A 27,315-nucleotide genomic window follows, 5' to 3' on the forward strand; every position below is an offset into this window, starting at 1 on the left:
ACTAAGTCCGAAGGTAAAAGTCTCCACCGAGGAAACCCACATCGCGTATCCGGACAAGGGCTCCAGGAGGTCGGATTCAACTGGCAGGTTCGTCCCGGTGAAGAAAAACTTCAAAATAAAGACTAAGTCAGAAGGTAACTTTTTAACCGAGGCCTCCCGCGACCTGTAGCCGAGCAGGGCTCCATCGCGGTCGGCCTGAAAGTTTGACTTTGCCCCGGTCGAGGTGCAACCAGATGACCCGATTGGCGCTTTTTGTTTCTAAGCGCTAGAAAAGTAATAATTCTTTAAAAATTCATATCTCCGGTTCCCCTGAACCGATTTTAATCGTTTTTGTGTCATTTTAAAGATAAAAATATAAACTATTTTTATAAATTGGTTTTGGATTTTTAAACTGTTTCCTGTGTTTTATTTAATTACTGTTTTGTGATATTTGAATGCTTTACACTTTGTCTCCTAAGTTAAGCCTTGACGCTCGTTGCCAAGCTACCAAGGGTTGAGCTGGGATTAATTTACTGAGACCTAACTGTACCTATGTGGAGGTTAGTGGCTTGTTGCTAGGTGTAGGTACCTACCTGCCCTACCAATAACCCATTTTCCAACATTTAGGTATTTGGTTCACCTCCTCCATTCAAAAGTCCATTGAAGTAAATATCTTGGATGCTTTAGAGAAGGTTGATAGATCCCTTTTGTTCTGGAATCCCTTATATTTTATCTTGGTGGGGTCACCTTGACTCTATCAAAATGATGATGTCTCCTAACATTTTATACATCCTACCCATGATTCCAATTCCTCTACCTGTAACTTTTTTTAAACAACTGGATTCCAGATTGTCTAAATTCCTTTGTAACAATAAGAAATCTAGAATTTCTCATAGTCACCTTTGTCATTCTAAACAGGAGGGAGGGAGCCAATTTTCCTGATTTCAGACTATATCACAAATCCTTTTGTTTGCGTCAAGCTTCTAGATGGATCTCCTTGTCAAGCTCTGTGTTTAATACCTTATGGTTGGATATTGAATGTTCTTTTCTTCTACATTTTCTCCTCGTGAGGTGGAATCCTTTTCTTATAATAGTTCACTTATCTCCTCCCTGCTTCCTAAACATAGTTGTGCTCTTCTGCGTTCCCACTATTTACCTCCAACCGTCACTTATTCCTCTTTTCTGAATTCCCCTATTTGGCATAATCGTCTCATCACTATAAAAAAAAAAACTTTATTTCGGAAATCCTGGAGACAAAGAAATATAGCGTGGGTCAAAGATTTATTTGCCAATGATATTCCACTTTCTTTTTCACAATTCCAACTTCTATTTCATTGTCCCAATTCATTTATGCCTAATATCTTCTTCTTATTAATATTATTATTGATGTACTTTTTTCCTTGCCTTCCCTTCCTTCTTTTCGGAATTGCCCTTTTCTTTGTCTTCCTTTCTTACCTAAGGCATCAAATATTTATAAACTTTTTCATTGTCCTGTTTTGACACGACCTAAATCTAAAATTGAATCTCAATGAGAATTGGATTTGGGATGTACTTGTACTGTTCCCTTCTGAAATAAGATATGGCATCGATCTTATAAAATATCTAGATCAGCTTCTACCACACAGTCACTTTTCTTTCTTTACCACAGACTTTATTTTCGCCCTTCTACTATAGTTAAATTTACTGTATCCTCAACATCAAATTGTTGGTCCTGCGATAGCCCAAAGGGATACCTTATGCATATTCTCTTTGAAGTCCTCCCACTGTCTCTTTCTGGAGAAATGTTTGGTGTCAGCTGACCTCCATTTTTCATTTGCGATCCCAATTATCTCCCTCAGTGCTTTTCCTAGGTAGCCTCTCTGCTGACATTGTTTCAGATGATGATAGTTTAAGGCTGCTGGATCTCATGTTAGCTTTAGCCTTTCAGCAAATTACTCGTAATTGGAAAAATTAATCCAACATTTCCTATAAGGCTTGGTGGTATAATGTTTGCCACTACAGTAGAGTAGATATTGCTTTTACCTCTTTATGCTGCCCCTCCATAAATAGAGATCTGTATTGGTTACCTTTGACTGATTATCTTAATGCTGCTGCTTGCAATTCTACTAATTGTACATTATCTGAGAATTTTACGCCACCATGAATTGTTTGTTTTCTCTGTTCTTGATTGAATTTAATTTTAGCTCAACTTTATGCTTTACTGAATATCACTGTTTTTAGCTCTTTAATACCCATTGTATCTTTCTTATTTTCATTGGTCTTGTTCCGTTTTTATTGTTTTCCCCCCATTTTATACTTTAAAATGGTAAAAAGCGTTTACAATTCCTTTAAAAAGTATATCATTTTCATTGTGACAGATATCTTGTATTGTTATTATGAGACCCATATGTATTTTGATTTGAATAAAGCTGATTTACCTTAAAATGTTCAAATTGTACCAATAGGTATACACCTTTGGAGGATAGAGCACTGACCCTGGGCCTCGTTAGCAGAGCCCAGACTCAGGGCACTTTAAGAGTCAGTAACCACCATCTTCAGTCTGAAACCAATGGGTGATCAGTGCAAAAAGGAGGACTTTCCTACTGTACCATTTAATGTTTTGAAAGAATAGCATAATGTGCTAAATTGACTCAAAGTATTGATTTTGCCCTGGGTAAATCAAATATTGTACGATTTGTTTGATATCACTGTTTGCACATACCTTTCATTTGCTGTGCCATTACCCCCAGTGTATCATTCTTATATAAACCTTTGAGATGTATGGACAGTAATAAGAGCAAATTTAAATCTTCGAGATGTATGCACACTTATAAGAGTAAATTTAATGCTGAACTTAAAGGAAAGCATGAGCCAAGTATAAGTAAGTCTATTCGACAATGGAATAGGAACTGGTTAAAACGTTTCACTACATCAAGATCAGCTAGCTTAATACAAATATATTTTTTTATTTGTAGTACATTATGCTTAACACCCTAGCAGTTATATAAAATGAAATTGTTAAATCTACTAAATACTGGTCTTTTTTAAGTTGAAGGAATATCATACGTTCCTGTGTGTTTTGAATGTCAATCAATATAAATGTTTTGAAAAATAAATTCTCATCGATTCAATTACCATGACCATTCTTGAATATCATTTTGGGAAGTCTGTCACAAGATTTTGGTGGGCTTCCTGAGTGAGGGAATTTATTTGATGTATTGTTCACTGTGACTTCACAGTGTAGTGGTTCATTTGGAATGGTGTTACAAAACTATCTTATATATCGCAGTGGACCGCAATATGTCATTATTGTAGAGTAGACAGCATACATATTGCTTAAGTGAGATCTTATATGGTCCCCTGTGACTTATTTATTTAATGGTGAGAATAATAGGGCTGTTGATTTATCACATAACATCATCAACATGTCAGTTTGTAAACCACCGTGAAATGTGATAGATTATTTTCATAATTTTGAGTTTGCTTGCCTGTTTAAGTATTGATGACATGAACTACCTTTGCTCTGGAATAGGACATGCTTTATTATTACAGTTGTGCATTTATGTGACATGGTTTTGAATAATGCTTAGTTGTTTCTCCTCCTTTTTCTCTTTCTCTTTTTTCTAAATGTTGAACAAATGAAAATCTTCAAAAATGCTAATGTTATTCTGCTTTTTACTTGTATCTTGCTTATTACAAGGTATTATATGTATTTATATTAGACAAAGTTTATTTTGTATTTATGTCGCTTACAAGATGTTGTACTTGATATCTATATTTAATAACTACCTAAAAATGTTTCGTATAATGTGAGTGTATAAAAATATATTGACATTTAATGAAGATTGTAAAACACATTAAACACATTTTACCATGCTGTCAATGGGCTATACTCCTGCAGTTTATGTGGTATAGTTCTGTAGCAAAAATATTAATGTATGCCTGACCATTTTTCCTTTTTGGTGAAGCAGAAAGTGCTATATATTCAGACCAGATACCTTGGTTCAGCTAGTATTTCACAGGTTTTCACAGACAGAACTTTTCCTTACATAACTTAGCCATCAATAGTTCTCTCAAACAGTAATAAAGTGAAAACACAACACATGAAAAATGTCAAACCTGTTTAGGAAATCAGAGAATATTTTAATTGATAAAATTACATTATAATGATAAAATTCAAATAAGTAAAACTGAACTTAAAAATGTTTAAAGTTTCATCTTGAATTGTCTGCCAAAAGGATTAAGCTCCAACAGTGATTATCTAGTTGTGCAAAACCCATGCAAAGTCAGAAGATGGAGATGATTGCAATGGTTCGCAGTCAGATACAGGGACCAGGTTTGTCCTGGTAAAACTTTACCTTTGGAGCTATAACGTTTAATGGTGGTCAAAAGCAAACTTGATCTTACAAAGCCCTCAACAATGACAGCTGAGCAGGGTCTCAGATTTACTCAATGTCAGTCCCTGTGAAGCTGTTAATCAGGTGTTACTTGGCGTCAAGTCCCGGAACGCTGTCAATAAAGGGATGCTCATTTTTTAGTCCAATGAAGCCATCGTGGAAGAGTGTGGGTGCCAATACTTGGCATCGCGTCAGGTAAATCCTTTCGATAGGCACGGGGGAGTATACTCAGCAGTGTCCAGGACTTTGGGGACAGTACTAGGGGGACTCACTCCCACAGAGACCAGCAGAGGAGACCAATCAGGTCTCTAGAAACTTGTAACCTTGTAGCTGCAGAAGAAGAAGATCACCCAAATGACCCTTAGAGTCACACCTGGGTCCTGGGTTTAAGGCAAGCTGGTCCAATCTTCCTTCAAGTTTTTTCAACAGCAGGGTATTCCTTTGTATGTTTCTTCAAGGTCCAGAAGTGTTCTGAGGAGAGTTCTGTGGATGCCACTTTTTTGCCCAGTGCCATCCTGCAGGTATGTTGGCAATCATTGGTGCACCCCCTAAACCAGGTCTGGGAAGCTATCACCACTCCCACTGGGTTTGTAGCTACCCTGGCTAGGAAGACAAAAGGGGGCAGACCTAGATGTGCGCTTCATCTGCCAGTGACAGGAAAGGCATCCTTTTAAGCTTGTGAAGGGGTTGGGCCCAGTCCCCCAGGCCACCCTGTCAAAGACTGAAATCCCTCCCCACACTAAGAGCCTCTATATCTGCTGTGAGAAGGCAATAAACAACTCCCAACAAGGGGTCCATCAGTACTCAGGTGACAGTTGGACACTGGCTGAAGGTTGTTTGTATGAAAAATACAACTTTCTAAACTATTTTTTCTCAAATATTAATATAAAATCTGACCTTACCATTAAATTGGATTGTAATTTACTTTTGAAATAAGTCCTTGAATTATATTTCTAGCTGTGTCCCAACTGAATTTGGCACCTATTAATTTTAACAATGTAAACCAGTATTAACCAATGGGAAAGACAAATGAGTAAGTCAGCCTTGCTACAGTAAAAAATAAATGTTGAAGTTTTCTATTGCCATGTCTTGCAAAACATTAAATATACATATGGTACTCTTAAATACCATGCACTTTGCCCTACGAGGACTTAAAGCCTACATTAGGGGAGCCTTATAAGTATTGTGAAAGAAGGTTTCGAACTGGCAAAAAAAGTTACTTTGACAGGGCACAATGGCAGTTTAAAACTTCCCATCCAGACTGCACTGACAGGCTAGAGATAGGTTTGTGCAGTGCTACTTTAGTGGGTGGCACAATGAGTGCTGCGACCTACTGAGAGTATTTCATTTATGGCCCTGGGTACATACATTTCCTAGGGACTTACAAGTAAATCAAAGTGCAAATCAGGGTACACCAATTTTACCATGCTTGAAATAGAGAGTACAAGCACTCTACTACAGGTTTTCAGGGGTTAGGTGTGCAAGTGTCCTATGGCCACCAAAACGGGTTCAGCAAAAGAAGGCTAACATATGGGGTAATCACAATGAAAATAAATTGCCATTTCCAACATCCTGTGTGTGCTGAGTGTACCCTGAAATTCTCCCTGCTTAGCACATCAACACTACTGACTTTAGCATAAAGATCCAATAACACACATAAAGAAACAAAAACATATATTATACCAAATAGGGAAGCATATAATTTTGGCGTGAACCACAGGCCTACCTGCTCTACATGCCCCACAAAAATAAAAAATAAAAATCTGGGGGTATGCCTTACATATACATTTGCCAACTCAATAATAGAATGGAACAGCAAACTAAAAATTGCAGAATATCCTTTTGATGCCTCTAAACTGTGAAAAACAATAAGCATTTTCATAGTTGTTCTTGGTTTTCTACTACTGCTTTATTGCCTTCCAGTAAGAGAACACGTCATACCTTGTTGTAAGTACCTAAGCACTTGAGGTTATTAGTGATTACCAAATAAAATCAGTACTCATTTGATCAACCATTTAAGGATGAAAGGCTAAGTAACCCTTGGTTTGGGAATAACTTTGTTTTCATGTTAAGGAGTTGTGCTTACTTCATCATTGCTTCATAAAACTGAGCTATTCACATAATACAAATCCTGCCTGTTGGAAATTGGGTTACTGCCTGAAGAGGGTGACACCATACTCAAACAGCAGCCACAATTTCTGTCAGGGTAAAGTCACAAGCATACCGCAAATTAACCTGTGCTCAACCTTCTGGTAGCTTGGCACAGAGCAGTCAGGCTTAATTTAGAGGTAAGGTGAAAAGTATTTATGCAGCATTTTAAACAGTAATAAAGGTAAACACAACACAAAAAACCCTCACCAATTTAGAAAAATATAGTAAAATGTAATAAATAATTTAGGAATAGATGGACAAAAATCCAATCATAAGAATCGGAAATATGCAGTTTTAAAGATTTAAGTGACAATAGAGCCAAACAGAACCCCAACTGTGATTATCTGGGCACTCTAGACCAAGAAAAAGTCACAAGTTTAAGCTGACTGCCATTGAGCATGGGCCGACTATAGGGACCTAGTCAGGTCCGCTGAACAAAGTACTTTAAATCCTGGTTCCGGCGCAATACGTAGTCCCACATTGAGGATGTGTCATGCAGAAGCAGTTCTGAGGAGCTGCAAGGCTGTAGTATGAGGTCTTGGGTCATCATTCAGGATGTTGTTGATGAGGGGCTTGCATTGTGAAGCCCAATGTCAAACATGCGTCACACACCAGCTGGTTCCGAAGAAGCTGTGGATCCTGCCAGGCGATGCATATTGCTGGATTGGTTCTGCTTGGACCAGAGTAGGTCTTCCAGAGTGCCTTCAGACCAACTTCCAAGGTTACAGGACTGGGGTGGCTCACTTTGGGAAGGCAGTACTTACAGCTGGCAGAGTCTTGGTGCTGGGTAAGAGGTTAATGGATCCTGTTTCTTCCCTGAGGCTTTGATAAGGAGGCCAGCCAGCTAGCCTGTGGAGTCACACTGGTATACCTGGGTTCAAGATATAGGTCCAGTCCTTCTGACTCAGACAGGAGGGCAGCAGGACAGCAGGGCAGCAGAGTGGCAATCCTTCTTGCAGCAAAGCAGCACACTAGTCCTTCTTCTGAGCCTTCCACAAATCCAGATGTGTACTGAACAGTTGGATCTCAGAGTTGATGATTTATAGCTGGCACCCACTTTGAAGTAGGAGAATGTTCTGAGACTTCTACCCCCCTGAGGTGTCAGGCATATCCTTCCTCGCTGACCTAGCCCCGGTTTGTCTGGGGACACAAAAGTCTAGTAACAGACCCTTTGTGAATTTGTTCAGGAAGGGCTTTTGTGATGTGCAAGTACAGTGACAGCTCTGCCCCCCTCATTAAGTCAGAGTGGTCTTACTCTCTAGGACCAATACACAAGGGCCAAACACTAGCCACACCTAGTCATGTGCCTTAGAGACAGGCTACAGGCAGCAGGAAGCAAATGATTAGGACAAGCAATGATGACTTTCTAAAAGTGGCATTTTCAGAATTGTGACTTAAAATCTGACTTTACCATTGAAGAGAACTTTAAATTACAATTTATTAGACACTAACCTCGACCTGTCTAACTGCCCCCAATTGAAAGTTATCACTTATTCATTGTAATAGGGAAACGTAATGTTATCCCGTGCAAGAGGAAGGCCTTGCAATAGGGAAGACAAATGTAAGATTTTTTCATTACCAGGACACATAAAGCCTAAAGGTCATGGCCAACATTTTAAATACACTGCACCTTGCACTCTGGGCTGCTTATAATGTGTATTTTGGGAGGTCGAAATGGCAGTTTAAAACTTCATAAACACAGGCTACAATGGCAGGCTTGCCTGAGACATGTTTTACAGAGCTATTTAAGTGGGTGGTCACAATCAGTACTGGAGCTCCACTTGTATAATTACATTTACAAGACCTGGGTACATGGTGTGAGAAGTGAAGAGGAGTGAAGAAACTTATAAAGTGCATGAATGTCCCAAAGCATCTTAGTGCTAGTGTTAGCAGGCAACTTGATAACGGGATCTAATGTGAGAGAGATTGTGCAAAAAGCCAGGACTTTAATAATTTTCTGAAGTGTAGCAGCTCCGATTGAGCTCCAAGTTCCACGGGTAGAGAATTACACAGCTTGCAAGTAAAGACAGAAAAATGTCTGCCACCCCACAGAGCTTTATTGAATTTAGGAATTAACACCTTTTTTGCTGCAAAAAGTGCAATGTACACTTAGGGACGTACCAGTGAAAGATTGTTTTGAAAGTTTCGGGCCAGCATTATACAGGGCTTTGTGTGCCAAGCAAACGGTTTTAAAGTAGACCTTCACGTGGATAGGAAGCCAATGAAGATTGGTCGAGACCTGTGTGACTGGACGGAATTTTGGAATTTTCTAAATCAGTTGGGCTGCAGCATTCTGGAGAATGTGAAGTTTATTTAGCAGCCTTTGCAGGATCCCCAAGTAAAAAAGCATTGCTGTAATCAATCCTTGTCATGCCTAATGTGATAATGACTGTTTTTTAGAGATCCACAGAAATTAACGGAAAAATCATTCTAAGATGTGCAGTAGAAAAAAAACAAGAGAGGTGACCTGATTTATATGGTCTACAAAAGATACTTTCCTTTCAAAAAGGACCCCCAAGTTTTTGGCTTTATCAGCTGGACAGTGGAGAGAGCCGAGATTCTGGTGCCACCAAGCATTTGACCAGAACTAGAGCTCCTTATCGAATAAAAGTACTTCTGTCTGAATGTAGCTTAAGACAGTTTCCTTCATCTAAGTCACTATTTGTTCCATACATCTCTTGAATTGTTTGGCTACCGTCTCAACATCACATGTAACTGAAACCACAATTTGTGTGTCATCAGCATTTGAAATCACACAAAAAAACAATGACTGAATCAAACTTGCCAGTGGGACAACATGAATATTAATGAGAGTGGGGCTCAGAGAGGATCCATGAGGAACCCCACCATGGAAGAGAAAATGATTCTGATTTAAAGTTGCCAAGAGGTACTGTATGTTTCCTATCCACCAGGGATGAGCTAAACAGGAAGAGAGAGGAGTCTCTAATAACGATGGACTCAAGCCAGTCGACTAACAAATCATGGATAACAGTATTAAAAGCAGCTGATAGATCCAAAAGGATTAAGGCTGTGTTGCTACCCTCATCAACCAAGGATCTAGATTCTTGAGCAGCCACCACTAGTGCTGATTCTATGCAGAGATTGACCTACAAACGTCCCCTAGCCATCTAAGATATCACATTTATTGAGAAAAGCTATAAGCTCCAAATACATTGCTTTTTCAATAATTATAGCCATTACATGGGTTGAAGGAGGGTTTTTTCTGTAAAGGGAGCACTGATGCCTCCTTCTATGAGATGGGGAAATGACCCCAGATTAAAATCTTGTTAAGCAATTCAGTTAACAGAAGCACTATTTTTTCAGAGACGTCATGAAGAACAAGGGGAAGGGGTCTGTGGGACTCCTGGGTTTGTGGCTTCAAAAAGATTTGTCACTTCTTCCCCCAGTAAGGGGGGCGAAAGCTGAAAACAGATTAGATGTATCATTAATGCTCCCTATCCTAGCCTCAGTGGAATTATTAGTCAGAGTGGGAGAAAATGAATTAGAAATTGAATTAACCTTCAATTGGAAGAAATCTGTTACTTTATGACACATTATTTGGTTGAATTCTGCCAATTCTGTTTGTGTTACAGTTAGCTAAAAAAATCTTTCAAATAATTACTTAGAATAGTTTTTAGCAGCTTTTATTTTCCCAGTAAAGTATTTAGATGTTTCTGCTTTAATCAAGGCTTTTTATTCACTGATTAGTTGAGTATATTTGCTCCTTTTCTCTGAACAGTAGTTTTTCATCCATTTTTGTTGCTCACATCTGCATTTTTGTTTCAATAACCTTAAGTCATGTGAGCACCAGAGAGCAGAGGGCTTCTTTCTATGGTTATTAATTGAATTTACAGGAGCTAACTGCAAGACTGAAAAGTCAATCCACCTTGCAAAGTTGGTGGCTGCACTATCTATATTACTGACCAAAGTGGGCTGAGATTTCAACAAAATCTTAATTTTTCTGGAACAATATTTCTTTTTTGTAGACACTCAGGCCCCCATTACAAGTTTGGTGGTCATGAGACCAATAAAAACCCACGGCGGTGGTCTAACTGCCTCGGACCCGGTGGTAAAGACTGCTGCATTCCAAGTTGTGGGGTTTTGCCAAAGCCAAACCACCACAACGCTGCCTGTCCCGCTGGTCCAATCAGACCGCTGTGGCCGGCAGTGAGCTCCTCTGGGCTGGCAGCAGGCCTAAGGCCACCTGCCATATTAGGAGGCAGCGAACCGCGATTCTTTTCACGGCGGTTGCCCTGCCACAAAAACCCTGGCAGTGATGCACCCGGTGACGGGAATCCCCATTCTTGTCACCAGCAGACGCACCCCCACACATCCACACATATGCACACACCCCTCACCCATCCACACACTCCCAAACACCCCCCACCCAATCTCACGCATCCATAATAACACCCCCACCCGCTCTCACGCTGACATGCAAACACCCTCACTCACAGATACGCATCCCCCCTCCACATTCATTCACACACACCCTCATCCGTACACGTCCATGTAAACACCCCCACATCTGCACACTTCCATACAAACACCCCCACCGGACCGCACACATACCCCCTCTCACTTGCAGACTTGCAAATGTGCACCCCCTCACTCTTACTCACACACAGAAACCCCCACTCTCTCACTGACTTGCACAGAGGCACCCCCTCACGTGCATGCATCCCAATACACACACCTACTCACTCGCACCCCAACACACAACTTTCCCCTCTGCATACATGCAGACACACACACCCTCCACGCGCACATTCACGGACACACGCACCCACGAACACCAATTCCGCTACATATACATGCACACACCACAAACATGCACCCAACACCCCCCCCTTTTGGACGGTCCACCTACCTGTTTCAGCGAGGTGGTGATCCAGAAGGGGGTGGGTCCTGGCATCTGCCACAACCAGCACCACACCACCATACAGGACACTGCCGGGCCATATTAGGTATCGTAATACAGCGGATGGAGTCCTGTGGTGTGGCTGTGCTGGCGGTGGAACCGCCTCTCTTCCTCCGTCAGCCAGGCTGACGGGGTCAGATTTCCACCCGTAAACAGGCAGAAATCTACAGCAACTCCAAATATGGCGGTCTTCGAACCACCAACACTGGTGGTCTATTGGCTGCTACGGCTTCGGCAGTCTTACAAAAAAGACCACAAAGTCGTAATGACGGCCTGAATGTCTAGAGCCCTTGGAAGTAACCCCATCAAGGTGAAGAAAAACAGCCTAATGGTCTGTCCATGTTAGGGGCAAAGTTGTGTCAAAGCTTAATTCTTGATTACTCATTAAAGTGTCATCAAGAGTATGATTAGCAAAATGGGTAACTGCATTTAGTATATGAATCAAATGAAAAGTAAGCCTACTATTAATAAGATGCTCCATGTCATTATTATCTAAATCTCCTAAATGAAAGTTAAAATCTCCCAAAATTGTAAAATTAGGGAAGTCCATGCATGACTACATAAACTCTGTTAGTGATTGGACAAATTTGGCTCTTGGCCCAGGACTAAACCTAAGGGCTTCACAATCCAAGTGCATATTCTTGCTGACATGAAGCTTTAAGATTTTTGCAATAAATTATTGCTAGCCCACATCCATGCTTCACTAATCTATCCAGCGGGAACTGCAGTTCTGAAGTCTGGGTCTGATGCATCATTGGCCCATGTTTCAGTAACAAAAATAATATTGGGAGAGTTACAGTCTACATACTCAGCAAATTCTATTTTATTCTTAGTAATAGAGCGTGTGTTAAGGAGGATACACAAACGTCTGATGGGCTAGCCATTGACACTCTAATGTTCGCCCCATCGAAAAAGATCTATCTGGCACCTGGCATAAACGCAAAGTCACAGGGCCCAATTCACAAAGGTAAACTTAGACCAAAAGTCTACGTTTAACCCCAAAACTCCATGTTTAAAACTAAAGTCTAACTTTGCTTGTAGTAAAGTTAGAGTTTTAGTCTAACTTTAGACTATTGTTGTAAGTTTAGACCAAAAGTCAAATTTAACTACAAGTAAAATTAGACTTTAGGTCTAAACTTAGACTTTTGATGTAAACTTAGACTTTTAGTTTAAGTTTGCCTTTATGAATCAGGCCCACAATGCGCACATCTCCAGCCGTCACAGTATATATATGGTTTAAAAGATTTACAATGCTTGCTTGTACCTGAATTGCCTAGTTCCAAAAGCATTTCCCTTGAGTATTTTTGTTCTGGAGCACAACCAGTGGTTCTGGCATCTGGAGTCACCCAGGCGCAGAAAGGCACAGACGGGCTTGCCTTAGACGTGCCTTCAGTGTGCCAGAGGTGCACCTGCTGCACACATCCACTGCGCATCTGAGGCAAGATCATGCAATATAGGAGCCTGAGGATGGAAAAGGAGGAGAAAGCCCCGGGCTACCCAACCACTAGAGCACTAGCAATGACATCTCAGTAGTGGCATAGCTGACGTAAACATGGTGTATTCCTTCCAGCGAAACGTACAGGAAGTGCAAAAGAGTGTGAAAAAAATGCTTTCCTGAAAATAAATTCAAACACACAGATAAAAGATCTACCCCAAGCCCCCAAATTAACAGGCAATCCTGACCCCAACCGAATTCAGTTTTCAAAAGTTTGCTATTTTGAAGTTAACCATCTGTTACTGACTACTGCACATCCAGGGCAAAAGCATGTAATATAGGAGCATGAGGAGGAAGAGGAGAAGAAACCCCCAGGCAACCCAATCACTAGAATGCTAACATTAGCGTCTCTGTGGTGGAATAGCTGAAGTTAAAATGTCTCATTCCTTCCAGTCAAAAGTACATGAAGTGCAAAAGAGTGCGCAAAAATGCTTTCCTAAAAGCGACGGGAAATACCACTTTACTAGGGACTTATATGTAAATTAAATGTGCCAATAAGATGTAGGCCATTTTCATACTGTGTTTAGGAGTCATCACAGCACTTTAGCACTGGTTAGCAGTAGTAAAGTGCACAGAGGCCTAGATACAACAAAAACTAATTTCAGTAACAGGAAGTGAGTAGAGAAGAAATATTGGGAGAAGGCCACCCTAAGGGCTCTAGGGTGTAGGCCTTTCTAGGAATTTTGCCTACAGCCAACATGAAGGTGATGTGGTGCAGCACATAAAATGTGAGCGTTAAAACTTCCCTCATTAAATTAAAGATATTGCATTGGATAGCACCTGCGTACAGCTTTCTGGAGTTCCATGACTCACTGCTTCCCTCTGCCATGTCCGGGGGAAGTTGGAGTGACAAAATCCAAACACAAGGCAAATAGGCATATACAAAAAATAAAAAAATAAAAGCACAGGAGAAGGAAAAAACAGAAAATGAAAGTAAAGGTGAAGAATGAGGCAGATTAGATAAAGTGAGTAAATGTACTTTAGGATGGGCAAGTAAATTAATTGTGCCAATAGTGTTTAAGACAATCCTACCATGTTTAGAGGATAGAACACATGCATATTAGCACTGGTTTGTAGTGGTAAAGTGCACAGAAGCCTAAGGACAACAGAAAACCAGATCAACAAGCTATTGGACTCATCTCACGAGAGACTGAACAAATCTAACTCTTTTGGAATGAGACACATGTTCCCTTAGTTACACCAGCTAGAATGTCAATGTTGTTTTCCCTTCACTCTTTGGTGGATTTAAAAGTCCTTTGTTTCTTTAGGTGCATTTTCTTTAACATTTTCATAGCCAAAATGTTTGCACATCTCTCTGCTGAAGCTTTAAAAAATGGCATAAGGGGCATATTTATACCCTATTTGCACTGAATTTGCAATATTTGTTTTCACGCAAATTCGGCTTAAAACTAACTCCATGTTTATATTTTGACCTTAGACCTGTCTAACATCAAAATATTGGAGTCTGCACCGTTTTTAGATGCGTGAACCTATCTTGCATCAATGAGATGCAAGGTAGTCGTTCCCATCCAAAAAATGGTGCTAACCCCATAGCCCCATATTTATCCCCCTTGCTAAAATGATGCAGAAGTGGGAGGAGGGGCTAAATAATGGTGCAAAGCTAGCTTTGCACCATTATTTAACACCTGGGTCAGACCAAGTGTTAAGGGACCTGTGGACCCATTTCCATTGTTAAACACCATGGAATAGATCCACATGTGCCCTCCTCAAGCCCCAGGAAGCCCCTACCCACACCAGGGGGACACTGGAGGATGGGGGACCCCATTTCAGGTTAGGAGAGTAAGTATAGTTAATTTCTTTTTCTTTTTTTTTTAAATTAAAGTGCCATCGGGGGCCCAACCTGGGGCCTGCTGCATGGTAGAGGGTGCAATGGCCATGCCCAGGAGACACTAGTCCCCTGTGCTGGCTATTTGGGTGGTGGACATGACTTCTGTCTTTTCTAAGACAGGAGTCATGTGGGATGGATGGTTTTGTGTCAGAAAATGATGCTAGGCTGGTTAGAGTCATCTTTTTTTACTCTAACTAGCCTAATCTAATTTTTCGGTGCAAAACCCCCTTCTCCCATACCGCCAGTCCCACCTGGCTAACATAAATTTACACTAGCCCACCCTTTGCACAAGCTTGCACCATTCCATAAATATGGCACCCGATTGGTGCTCTGAATAGTGCAAGCCAGTGCTAAACTTTTTGGTGCAAAACTGTGTTAGTGCAGTTTTGCACCAAAAAGTATAAATATGCCCCTCAGTTGCTTAAACAGATGCACCTCTTTGGTCTCATTATGGAGTCATGCAAACCAAATGTTGTTTACACAGGGCTATGTACTGGTTCAAACCCTGTATCAATCTCCTTGCAGCCTTATGATGTAACAAAAATATGGAACAATTTAAATGTTTTAACTAATATACTTAAATTGTTTATTCCATTTCTCAAATGGAAAAACATGAATGCCGGAATGCTAACCAATGAAAATTTTCACTGAATGTTTTCTGAAAGCTTCAGCTTTTTGTGATCACTCAAAATGAGTCCCTTTTCTTAAGAATTTGGGTCCACATGTACGAAATACAGCTTTTGAAACTCGCAAATTGCGAGTCAGAGCAACTCGCAATTTGTGAGTTGCAAAACCATATGTACATCAGTGTTAATGACACTGTTTGCGATTCACAAGGGGTTCACAAATGACCTACCTCATGAATATTCATGAGGTAGGTCGCAATTTGCGACCCCTTTGGGAATGGCCACCCCCACAGGGATGGTGGCCTGCTGGAGACAGCAGACCACCATGTCTGTGACTGCTTTTTAATTAAAGCATTTTTTTTTTAAATGCAGCCCGTTTTCCTTAAAGGAAAACGAGATGCATTTCAAAAACAAAAAATTAAAAGTTTTCTTTTCATTTTTTCAGAGCAGGCAGTAGTCCTTAGGACCACTGCCTGCTCTGAAAAATTATTTTTGCTGCCATTCACAAAGGGGAAGGGGTCCCATGGGGTTGCGAATGGGTTAGCACCAGTTTGGAACTGGTGCTAACACCCCTTCCTAATTGCGATTCGCAAACCCTTTTTGCGATTCGGTAAATAGATTACCGAATCGGAAATATGGGTCTGTACATCCCAAATTGCATTTTGCATGTCGGAAATGGCCCGATGCAGCATTTGCGACGTGCAAAATGCTTCATACATGTGGCCCTTGGTTATTGGGGGTCACAATTTCTGAGAAGTGATCTACAAATCTACCACAGAAACATGTGATACCCAAGAAATTCTGGTCTCTCTTCCACTGACCATGGTAACTCCCATTTTGGACTGTTGCTACTTTTTTTGGATCCATCTTGATTGCAGCTGTCATAATTATGAATCACAAATATTTTCTGTTTTTTTATGGATAATGCACTTTTTTGTTTAACATAAAAATGATTTTCACTTAGACTTTGGAAAATAGGCTGAATATGTTGAACATTTTTTTGCTTGTGTTTGAGTAGCTTAGGACATCATCAAAATATATGACAGCATTAATATCTAACTATTTTCTTACCACTTAATTTATGAAGTACTACAGCAGTGCAGGGGCATTGGAGAGCCCAAAATGAAAGACAGGGTTTGCATACACTCTGAATTGTTCGGACTGCACTTGTTCAGTTATACACCCCTGTATGCTTGTAAGGTGATATTTCCTCCTATTGCAAGATCCAGGCCCTCATTACAAGTGTGCTGGTCTTAAGACTGCCACACTGGCACGACGGCTACATTATGACTGTGGCAGAGCCACCACAGTCCAACTGCCTGCACTACCAGGTAGGCACCAGTCAACAGACTAGTGCTCTGAGCAGTCTGGCAGAAAGAGGCATCGGGGCCTCATGGGGGACCCAGCACTGCCCATGCCCTTTGCATGGGCGGTGCAGGGGCCCCCATGGACAGCCCCATCGCACTTTTCACTGCTTGAATTACAGGCAGTGAAAAGTGCGATGGGTGCTGTCGCACTCAACGCACTGCAACATTGCTCGTTTATGAGACGGCATCAATGTTGTGGTGAGTTTCCTGTTGGGCCGGCCCAGCGGGAAAATCGGAATAGGGCCCGCAGGAGAACGGCTGTATAGCCGGTCATCCCAACGCGGGACTTTTGCAGACGGCATGTGCTGCATGCCAAAGTCATAATGAGCCGACAAGATTTTTAAATACTGTTGCTTGCTTTACCTCATCTATTACTGTAGGTATTAATGGAAGGGAATATCTGTTTTTATTGTTACCTTTGTTTTTTTAGTGTTCAATAGTTGATACACGTCCTTATTTTGCCTCCCTTCACAGGCATGAAGAAGAAGGGAGAAGAGGCAGGGGTCTTAGAAGGACAGATAGAGCCTACCTTAAGTAATCATTCCAGATACTCTTACAAGTGTAGGTTTTCATTTTCTGTTAGAACATACATTCTAGAATATGGTATCTGGCCTTCTATTTGTAGTTTAATCTGACAGTCAAATGACCTATGTGGGGAGACATTTGTGGCCTTGGTCTTACTCAATACATCTGCATAGTTATGGTACTGAATTGAAAAATGTTCTATAGATGTTTCTGTAGGCTGGGTGGTCTACTTTTCTATTGGTAGTTATCTAACTGGTGGAACTACAGTAATATGAATTAAATACCACTTCTCAGGACTTCAAGGCTGTACTCAAGTTATACTTGCTAACAAGGGTATCCCTAAAATGGTTTGGAAATGCACAGTATTGATAAATTCAAACTTTTAAGTGTTCCTGATAAGCATTTTTTAATGTAGGTAAACTAAAGAAGTATTTCTACTAACTGGAACTGACATTAATTAACTGCCACTTAATTATATCCCTTTCCAACATACCTTATTCTTGGTAGGTAGACCCAAACTATATACATATGTGATATCCATAAAGTGTCTGGTTGCCCCCAAAACTACTAGGATTTGCAGAGGTACAATTAACCCAGTGGGTAGCAGCAATGTGACAAAAATGAGTGCATGCATTTGTTTAACTTATATTTGTTAACTGGTAGGAGGCCCTTAACTCCTGTACTGTGGGTGGTGGCCTACCCAACTCAGTAGATTAACTCAATTTTCAATATTTCTACATGTTTGGATTACAGATGGCATTTTAGCTTTGGCCTGTGGCTCAATTGTACAGCCATGAGAAACACTTGAGTGTCCCCTCCTTACCTACAATGTAGGGGTAGGTTTTGTGTGTGCCTTCTTTCACATTCTGCCTTTGAGAGGGTTGGTTGATGCCTTCAACTTGCATTGGTTTTACCTTCTGACTTCTCATCTCACACTGTGTTTGATCTGCTTTTGCCTTTGTTTTTTCAGAACTCCGTTCTGACAATCAGTGATATAACTTGACCAATAAGTCTCTTACTCTTAGCATGCTTCTGGTGGGTCCTTCCTTTGGGCCAGTCAGTTTTTCCCAATAGTATATTAAATGATATTTAATATCACAGTAAATGTCTGAGTTAGAGTTTGGAGTAGGGAGGTAATTCTGTCAGTATAACAGATCACCCATCAAACCTTTACAAACGTTTACATTTTTCAAAACAAACTCCCAAAGCAGGAGTTTGTTACTGAGAAAAGTAAAACTAATGCCCCCCACACCATGGGAGTTGGCTCTCATGGTGTGAGAGGTTCACTATTTTTTTTTTTTACTGTTCCAGGTTTTATCTGGCAGTTGGTGGTTATGAACAGAAAAAAGCATATAACATCATCCACTGTAAATCGGGCTGGCAGCGTCTGAATCTACTGCCTGTATAAAGATATGTTTATTAAATAGCTTTTTCATATTCCCGTTAAACAACTGAAAGTCATAGAGCATTGGTCATCCCTTTCTACAAAGGGTATTGACCCAGCTGCTACTGCCTGACCTAAACATGAAAGAAATCAATCTACCCTTGACTACTGAAGTAGGAAGTATGTTGGTCGGCACATAAAGTCCAGTTGACATTATGTAATAACTGTGATAAACTTGGTTGTATGAGTGCTAAATCTCTCAGGAGAGGTAGGGGAACCACTGGTGGGGTTACAACACGCATTACAGGCCCCCAATCTTCAGTCCTCACAGGCCATGGAGAATTGAAAGTGCTGATCTGATGGCCAAAAAAGATGGTTGGTCATAGGATTTAGCTGGTTCTTCATTTGATGGTTTTGGGAAATCTAATTAACGTTTAGAGGCTGTTGACCATTTGGCTCAGGTTTTGGGAAGCTCCCTGGAACTGGGCACCTGCTCATCCTAATTCTCTGGTGCTTCCTGAAATCATATTGTAGCATAGTTGCTAGGTCCATTAATGTTACCCCTTCTGAATTCATGTTGCTCAGCCAAGCATTATTTGTGGGCTTGTGTGCCTGTCAGAGTCTTGAACACTAGCCTGGTGCTTACACATGAAGGAGAGACACACATCTGCTGTGCTGCTAATCACTGTCTCCACTGCCACCTTAGTCTCACCCAAAGGTGGTTACACTGAGGTAAATAGCAAGATGACATGGGTAAAGGGGAATGGATGAGAGAACAAGAAATAAGTAGTGTTTGTTGGTCACAGTGTGTGCCATGTTCATGTGTTGTTTGTCTGAAACACTCAGCCAAGTTAGATCAAATGAATCTGCTGGTTGTTGCATCAGCGCAAAGATATGTGTTAATCTAATGCTTTACTTAAGTCACTATACATTATTAGTTATTCTTTGGTACTGAAACGTGTCAACAAGCATGATAAGCATCAGTATGCAATGTAAGCTTTTAAACAAGAATTCACAATGTCATTTACTTTGTAATCTTTTTGAAAACAGTCCAGGAATTCAAAAGATTTTGGCCCACTGGCAATAGCATTTGTAAAAATGTTTCTTTTCTATTTTCCTCCAGATATCCCTCTAATCATAATGGCAAAGAACACGGCTAAGTGTATTACCATTCGGTACTGTGCCTTATCTTATTCAAGAAAACGTTCAATTCTTACTTCTTCTTGTTTTTTTATTCTTACAGGAATCCAGAGTTCACTGGTTGCTTCCACAAGGGTCCGCTGCCACAAAGCTAAAACTAGATAATTGGAATAAACACTCACATGCTCTTAAGCAAGGAGCTCCTGCTCCATCAAAGTCCTGGAGAATGCATGTGGTTGACTGGTTGGTAGTGGCTTGAATATGATAGCCACACCCAACATGGTAGCCAACTCTTACTAGACTTCCATTAGACTTGCAATGTTGGGGTTCTCAATAAAGATTTAATCATATATGTGATGCATTCACCTTCCTTGCCATTACCAACTACACCTTTCCTCTAGTGTAAGCACACAGTCTTCGCTTATGGGGTTGTGGATCCCAACATGTTTTTTCCAAGTAATCAGTTGCGGCTCACATCTTCAATGAGAGAGGCAGGGACAGCGCAAACGGGGGCTGCGCAGGGAGCGGGCCAAAAAATTAATTAGTATAACATAAAATAAAAATGGACCCGCTCTTTGAGGTACCTCTCCTCCGTCTCCTCAGGCTGCAGGCAGGGACAGGCTCCCAGCCTGCCCTGCGGCCAATTCTGACGCTGCTCAGAGCAGCATCAGGAATGGCTAGGAGTGCCCCTGGCTGTGCAGGTTCTGTCCAACCCAGCAACCGTGTTGCTGGGCTGGAGAGAGCCTACAGCGCATGTGTGTTTGGCCAGCCCGAGATGGCCGGCCAAAGACCCATGGGCTCTGAGGGAAGTGCATAGTGCACTCCCCTTGGTGCTCATCACCTCTGTGGTCCTGCCCCTTCCACCATGAAGGGATAATAAACCTAAGCCCAGATTTATACTTTTTGACGCAAACCTGCGTTAGCGCAGGTTTGTGTGAAAAAGTATAGCATCGGCTGCGCCATTCCAGGACTCCAGCTGGGTTCCATATTTAAGGAATGGAGCAAGCCAGCGCTAAGGTCCGGTTAACGTCAAAATGAATGACGCTAACTGGGTCGGCGTAGGGCAAACTGGTTGGGCGTAGGGCAAACTGGAGGTTGTGCTGGAAAGAATAGTGCAAGTCAGGTTAGAGTAAAAAAAAAAGACTCTAACCTGACTAGCATCATTTCTTTGAAGCACAACCCCCATGGACATGACTCTTGTCTTAGTAAAGACAGAAGTCAAGCACCCCAGCCCAATGGCCATGCCCAGGGGACTTATGTCCCCTGGGCATGGCCATTGGGCACAGTGTCATGTAGGGGGGCCCAAGTTAGGCCCCACTATGGCACTTTTATTAAAAAAACTTACCTGGACTTACCTGGGATGGGTCCCCCCATCCTTAGGTGTCCTCCAGGTGTGGGTGGGGTTGTCCATGGGTGCAGTGAAGGGTACCTGTGGGCTGTTTCCATGGTCTCTGGCCATGGAAAATGGCCCACAGGTCCCCTAACGCCTGCCCATACCCATGAATTAAATAATGGCAGTAAGCAGGTTTAGCGCCATTATTTAAGGTCCTCCTTCTCCCCTGCGAGATTTTTGCACGGGAGGACAAATTTGGCGCAAGGGCCTTATAGTCAGTTTTTTGCCCAGGACGCCTCCCTTGCATCTCATTGACAGTAGTTTTCCGCAGGCAAAAAATGATGTTAACTCCTATATTTTGATGCTCGATGGGTCTAGCGACAAAATATAAATATAACATATAAAATAAATATGAATATGGAGTTAAGTTTGTGCCGGATTTGCGTGAAAAAATGACAAACATCCGGTGCAAACAGAGTATAAATATGGGCCCTAGTTTATTATCCCTTCATGGTGAAAGGTTTCCAGCTTCTGCTGCTGGCGGTGGGGGTGGTGACGCTCCTCCGCCCTAATGGAGGATCCACCAATGCAAGTCATTGCAATTCTCTTTATTGACTTCTGACTGGAACAAATATCTGGCGTTAGTCCTCCCCCTGCTCCCCATCTTGTTCGTCTGGATTTCCTTCATGTGGGTGTGCCAAAACACTTATAGGTGTGGAGGTGTCCAAATGTGATAAACTGGGTAGAAACTTAAAATAATGTGCCAGTTTAGGGTTACCTGGCTCCACATATCATTACTGAACTCTATGGAAACATTTCATGACCAGATAGCTTCCACATCTACATAACCTATGGTATCTATGGCTGGATGCTAAACCTGTCCCCTTGATTGGCTAGTCGTTTGTTGAAAATGGTCTCTGTCAGATTTTTTGCATGTTTTCCAAATCATCGCTGTTCACTCCAGTCCCTCAGACAGGAAGATATCCCTGCCACGGATTGACCCAAATCTGTGGAGTCTGTGGATCAAAGGGGTATCAATCATAAATACATTTTTGAAGATGTTAGGTGCCCATTGGCATGGAACTGGGTGCAGTACATTTGAGAAACATGGAAAGCAACCGAAGATGTAAAACATGTGCAAAAACACCTGTTTTTTAGATGCAGGTATCATCCTAGTTGCATGGAAACATACCACATCCACATATTCTCCACATCTACATGTCCTAAGGTTTCTACTTCTGGGTGTTAAACCTCCTTCACCTTGATTATTTGGCCTGCTGAATGCACTGAACATGACTTGTAGTATTTTTCTGCCAAAACACAGTAATGGGTCCCGGGCTCCATCGAGCAGGAACACATCCCTGCCGAGGTTTTTCTGCATCTCCTGAATGTTGGAGTTTTGCATGGGTTTTTGAGAGGTTCAGGTGACCCACAGGCAATAAACTGCATGAAGTGAATTTTGCAAATTTGAGAAGCGGCTAAAAGTGAAATGCTGTATTAGGGTACTTGAGTTTTGATTGCAGGCAGCTCTGTAGTCTGTAAATAAACATACCAAAATCATATATTTTTTTACATCTGCATACCTCACACTGATTTTCTATCTTGGACACCGTGTTGAACATGATGTTTCCCCGATTTCTAGCATTTTTTTCCCAAAACAGGTTAATGCACTTCACTCTCCCTCACACAGAAATAAATGTAAGCCTACCTTTAACCCACAGCTATGTTCCCCATTTCCTGAATGAGGGGGTATCAGGCATATGTGTGTTTTCAATGGGTTTGAGCAGGGATACACATTTGAGATGCCAAAGAATGTTTTGATAGCAGAGCTTTTATTGCAGAGGTTGTCAATATTTGGACCTGGGGGTTGGTTACCTTCAGTGAAACCTAACAACCTGAGACTTTTCGCAAAATTAGAGAGCCATGGAAATCCAAGAAGGTATGGTTTCAATTAATCCTAAGAGTTGGATTACCCTGGATGCCCTGCAAATGTCAAGGTATGAATAAAATAATCATAATTTCTTCTATTTTCTAGGAAAAAACTCCAAATCTTGTGGGAAATGGCAAAAGTTAAGGAAAAATCCAATATTCTTTCACTGCTCCTAATAGAAACAGAACCCAACATGAGTGGGTGATCCTATTGCTCAGGACTGGTATAAGCCATAACTTTGACCATGTGGACAACACATTGAGAGTACACTGACTTCATATGGTCACAATGTTTGCATGTTCCTATCTATTATGAAAGCTTTAACCACACGTGAGCATTGCTTCTACCAGTAGAAGTGAGGAATATAGGGTGGTGGAATGTTTGTTGTTTATCACATTCTAGAACTTTCCATTGGAGAAATCTGAGGGAATCCTCATTTTGAACCAAAGTTTAATGTTTTCAGGACTTTTTACATAATACAAAGTGTTGGCATCTACACCAATCACCACCCTGGACTGGTAGGGTGTGCATCTTTCAGACGTCTCAGGGGTTGGTAATTTTTCTAGGTTCCAGCAGAACCCAGACCCAAGTACTGCAGCTACCCACATCTGAAAGCCATAATAATTCCTGTCTTCTTTCTTATGCTTTCTAAAGTCACCTTCTTTGATATTTTCCGTCCCAAATAATAGGCCTGCTGACACTCATGGGGTCCAGTTTTACTAGGAAGAACTGTGGAACCCAGAAAGATAAAACAGTTGTTATAATGAATCTATATATATTGTTACTTCCCTTTGTAACTCAGTGTACACAAAAGATTTTTCAAAAACGTTCCTCAGAATTATCTGTCATGGGTAATCCAAAATTCAGAATGGTACATATTATGCCCTATCCTTAAGCTCAAATTCATTGGAAAAAGTATAAAGTATAAATACATTTTTGGTATTCATCTGAAATTTGTAGTCATCTGGATTTCAATTGTTGGCTTGGATAACAAACTCTATACATATTAGTTCTGCGCATCTACTGGGGACCATTGAGAAGCCAGACGTTGATTGGATTGTTTCTTAGTTAACATCTGGCCCCTTGCTCCAGCATAAAACAGTGTGTCTTTCCAGGCACCCCCAGCATACGCAGGAGTGTGTTCCCCTGATGGAATTTGGGTTGTTGGTTGACTGGGGTATGAGCCCTGGTCATGCAGCACCCACAGTTCTAATCAAGGTAAATGTCAGGCAAACCCTTAAACAACCTGTTATCACCCTCTGGTAGCCTAACACAGAGCAGTTAGGCTTAACTTAGAAGCAGTGTGTAAATTATGTGTGCAACACTCCAAACAATAAAACAATGAAAACACCACACAGAAAGATTCCCCAAAAGTAAAAAATTCAGAGCTGAATATATTAAATAAAACAAGACCAAAATGACAACAATCACATGAATATAACTTTTTATGAATAATTTTCAATGAAAACAACTGTAAAACAGCATTTAGGAGCAATCAGCATGAACTGGAGGTGTCTGGTAGCGCCGGATCGGGGCAAAGTCAAAACTTCAGGTTGACTGGGATTGAGCACGGGCCGGCTACTGGGACTGTGTTGGGACAGGTGAACCAATGTCCCTTAAATTCTGGTTAAGAAGTGTTTCATCAGTTCCGAACTACACAATAGAAGGGATGTGTCAATTTTCTCCAAGCAACATTGGTGATGCATCTGTTCTGAGATGTGGTGGAGTAGAATGTGAATTCCTGCTGCGTCGCCATCTAGGATCCAGGGGCCCAGGCTTGCGATGTGAAGACTACTGTTGAGGATGCGTTGTGCAGTTGAGGTGATGTGTACAAAGGCTGCGATGCAGACAGTCAGCAGCGTCATTGAGGCGTCGGTTCCAAACAACACTGGCAATGCTTTTATTTAGCTCCCACAACAGAGGATGTGTTGGTTCTGCTGGTGTAAACACCTCAGGCCCATTACCAAGTATTCAGGAATGAGGTGGCACCACTTGACAGGGCAGGCTCACAGAGAGCAGAGTCCAAGTGCAGGAGCAGGGTGGTTGGAAGAGTTTTATGTCCCTGAGACTTCACATCAGGAGACCAACCAGCTGGCCCTTACATACATCATTAAGGTAGCCAAGAACTTAAAATATGGGTTTTCAAAACTGAAATTTCATGAAGTGGTTTATTTGGACAGTCCGAATATAAGACTTCCATTCAATATCACTAGCGGGTGTGGCACCTTTTACAGGTGCCCAAGAGCTGACAGGGGTAAATGGCTTGGACTGTGACAGTTGGAACCTTTTACCATTGGTGTCCTGGTTTTCACATTGCCATTGATTATAAAACTGAGAACTAAGTACACCCGTTTAGCTTGTGGCCCTCAGGATAGTGATGTCCAGCAGCCTAAAGCTTATGCAGGGAGATGATGTGAAGTTAAAGACTCAGAACTCAGGAAACCATTTAATGGAAGCCAGTAACCCAATATCAAAAGGATGCTTTGTCTTAAAAAGAGAAAACACTTCACTACTCAAATACAACACAACACTGTGCATAGACAGACGGCAGCACATATCACCCTTTGTGCAAATAATATTCAAGCAATTCTTGGGTACCAGCCTGGGCTGTTCATGTTGGACCACTAAAAAAACAAAAACAGGATGGTGTTCATTATGTCTGGCATGACCCTTGCCAATGGTGACAAATACAGAATTTCTTTCTCCCATCCTTTCTCTTTTGCTCAGTATCTTTGGTTCACTGTAGTCTTGTTAGCACAGGCAGTGCGGGCAAGACTAAAGTGATTGGTGTAGGCATTGCCGCTGTGAGTGGGGGTGCATTCCTCATGGCTCACAGAGTAAGTATGGCAGTCTCTCTCCCCAGTCAAACTGAAGTGATTTTGGTTTGCGACTAGTGCACATGAAGATGCTTAGTTTTATAAGGCAGTGACAGTGCTATCATTGTTGAAATAAAGGCTGCACTACAATGGTGGTGCTGGTTGGCTGATAGACCTTGCTTCTTGAGTTCTTCCTTGGGTCAATCACAAAACATACCAACTAAACAAGCTAGTTATTAGGAGTAGGTGAAGAATTCCACTGCACCTTGGGTCTCAGCGATGAGTAGTTCAGACTGAGTGAAGTCCCTTTTGTAAATGTCATACCTCCTCTGGTATTCCTATTCTTTCCTATTAAAATCCACAAGATGCTGTCAGGATTCACTAGTGCCATGATACTTCTTGGCATATGGTCACTTAGGTGGAACTCATGCAATATTATATTCTGTGCAAACCAAAATAATTGATGAGTGTATTGCTTGAATTAATTTCAGCTACTGGTAAGTATTCTGGATAACAATCTACTTCTTTATTTTCTCCCAACCATGCCTCCTCAGACGGTAACCAACCATTTGAAAATCAGCCTTAATCCTGCTAAAACAGGAACAGTCCATATCAACATGCCAGGCCACGTCTGCTCTGAAGAGGAACACAAAGAACCCCAGACAGATTTTAGCTTATTTGAGACTCATAAGTAGATCTTAACCTGAGTCCTATGGCACAGTAAACAGAAGACCCATGTATAGGCATACCTGTCACTGGTAGAGTGCAGTGCTGCACTGAGGAAAACAAAAGCAATTAGGAATGGATTGCTTGAATGAACCTCAGCAAATGCTAATTACTCTGGTCAGCATTACCAGATTCATTGTTTTTTGCCCACCAAGCTACCTCAGACAGGTAATCAACCTACATGCTGCTTCAATAGGAACAGTCCAGCCCAAACTACCAGGCCTCTGAACGGAGAATGCAAGCAACCTCAGACAGATTTCAGACTATTTGGACCTCAGCAGTAGGGTAGAGCTTGAGTCCCATGGTGCTGTGTGCACGAGACCCACATCTGAGCATACCTGTTCCACTGAACAAAAGAAAAATGTGATGGATTGATTGTTCAATTTATTCTCAGGCACCAGTAATTCCTCTGAAATGCTATCCAGTCTATCATTTTGTTGCCCACCTTCCCAACCCACACATGAACCAACCACATGCAAATCAACCTTGGTCCTTCTTCAATAGTAACAATCCAGCCAGAACAATCCAGCCCATACTGCCAGGCCTCTGAATTTAAACACAAGCAACATCAGACTGGTTTCACCTTATTTGGGCCTCATTAGTAGGGTACACCTTGAATCCAGACCAATGTCTGGGTATACCTGTATCACTTGGGACATCACACTGAGAAAAACAAAAAACAGTAGGATAGCATTCA

Source organism: Pleurodeles waltl, chromosome 7 (genome assembly GCF_031143425.1).
Source record: "Pleurodeles waltl isolate 20211129_DDA chromosome 7, aPleWal1.hap1.20221129, whole genome shotgun sequence".
NCBI lineage: Eukaryota > Metazoa > Chordata > Amphibia > Caudata > Salamandridae > Pleurodeles > Pleurodeles waltl.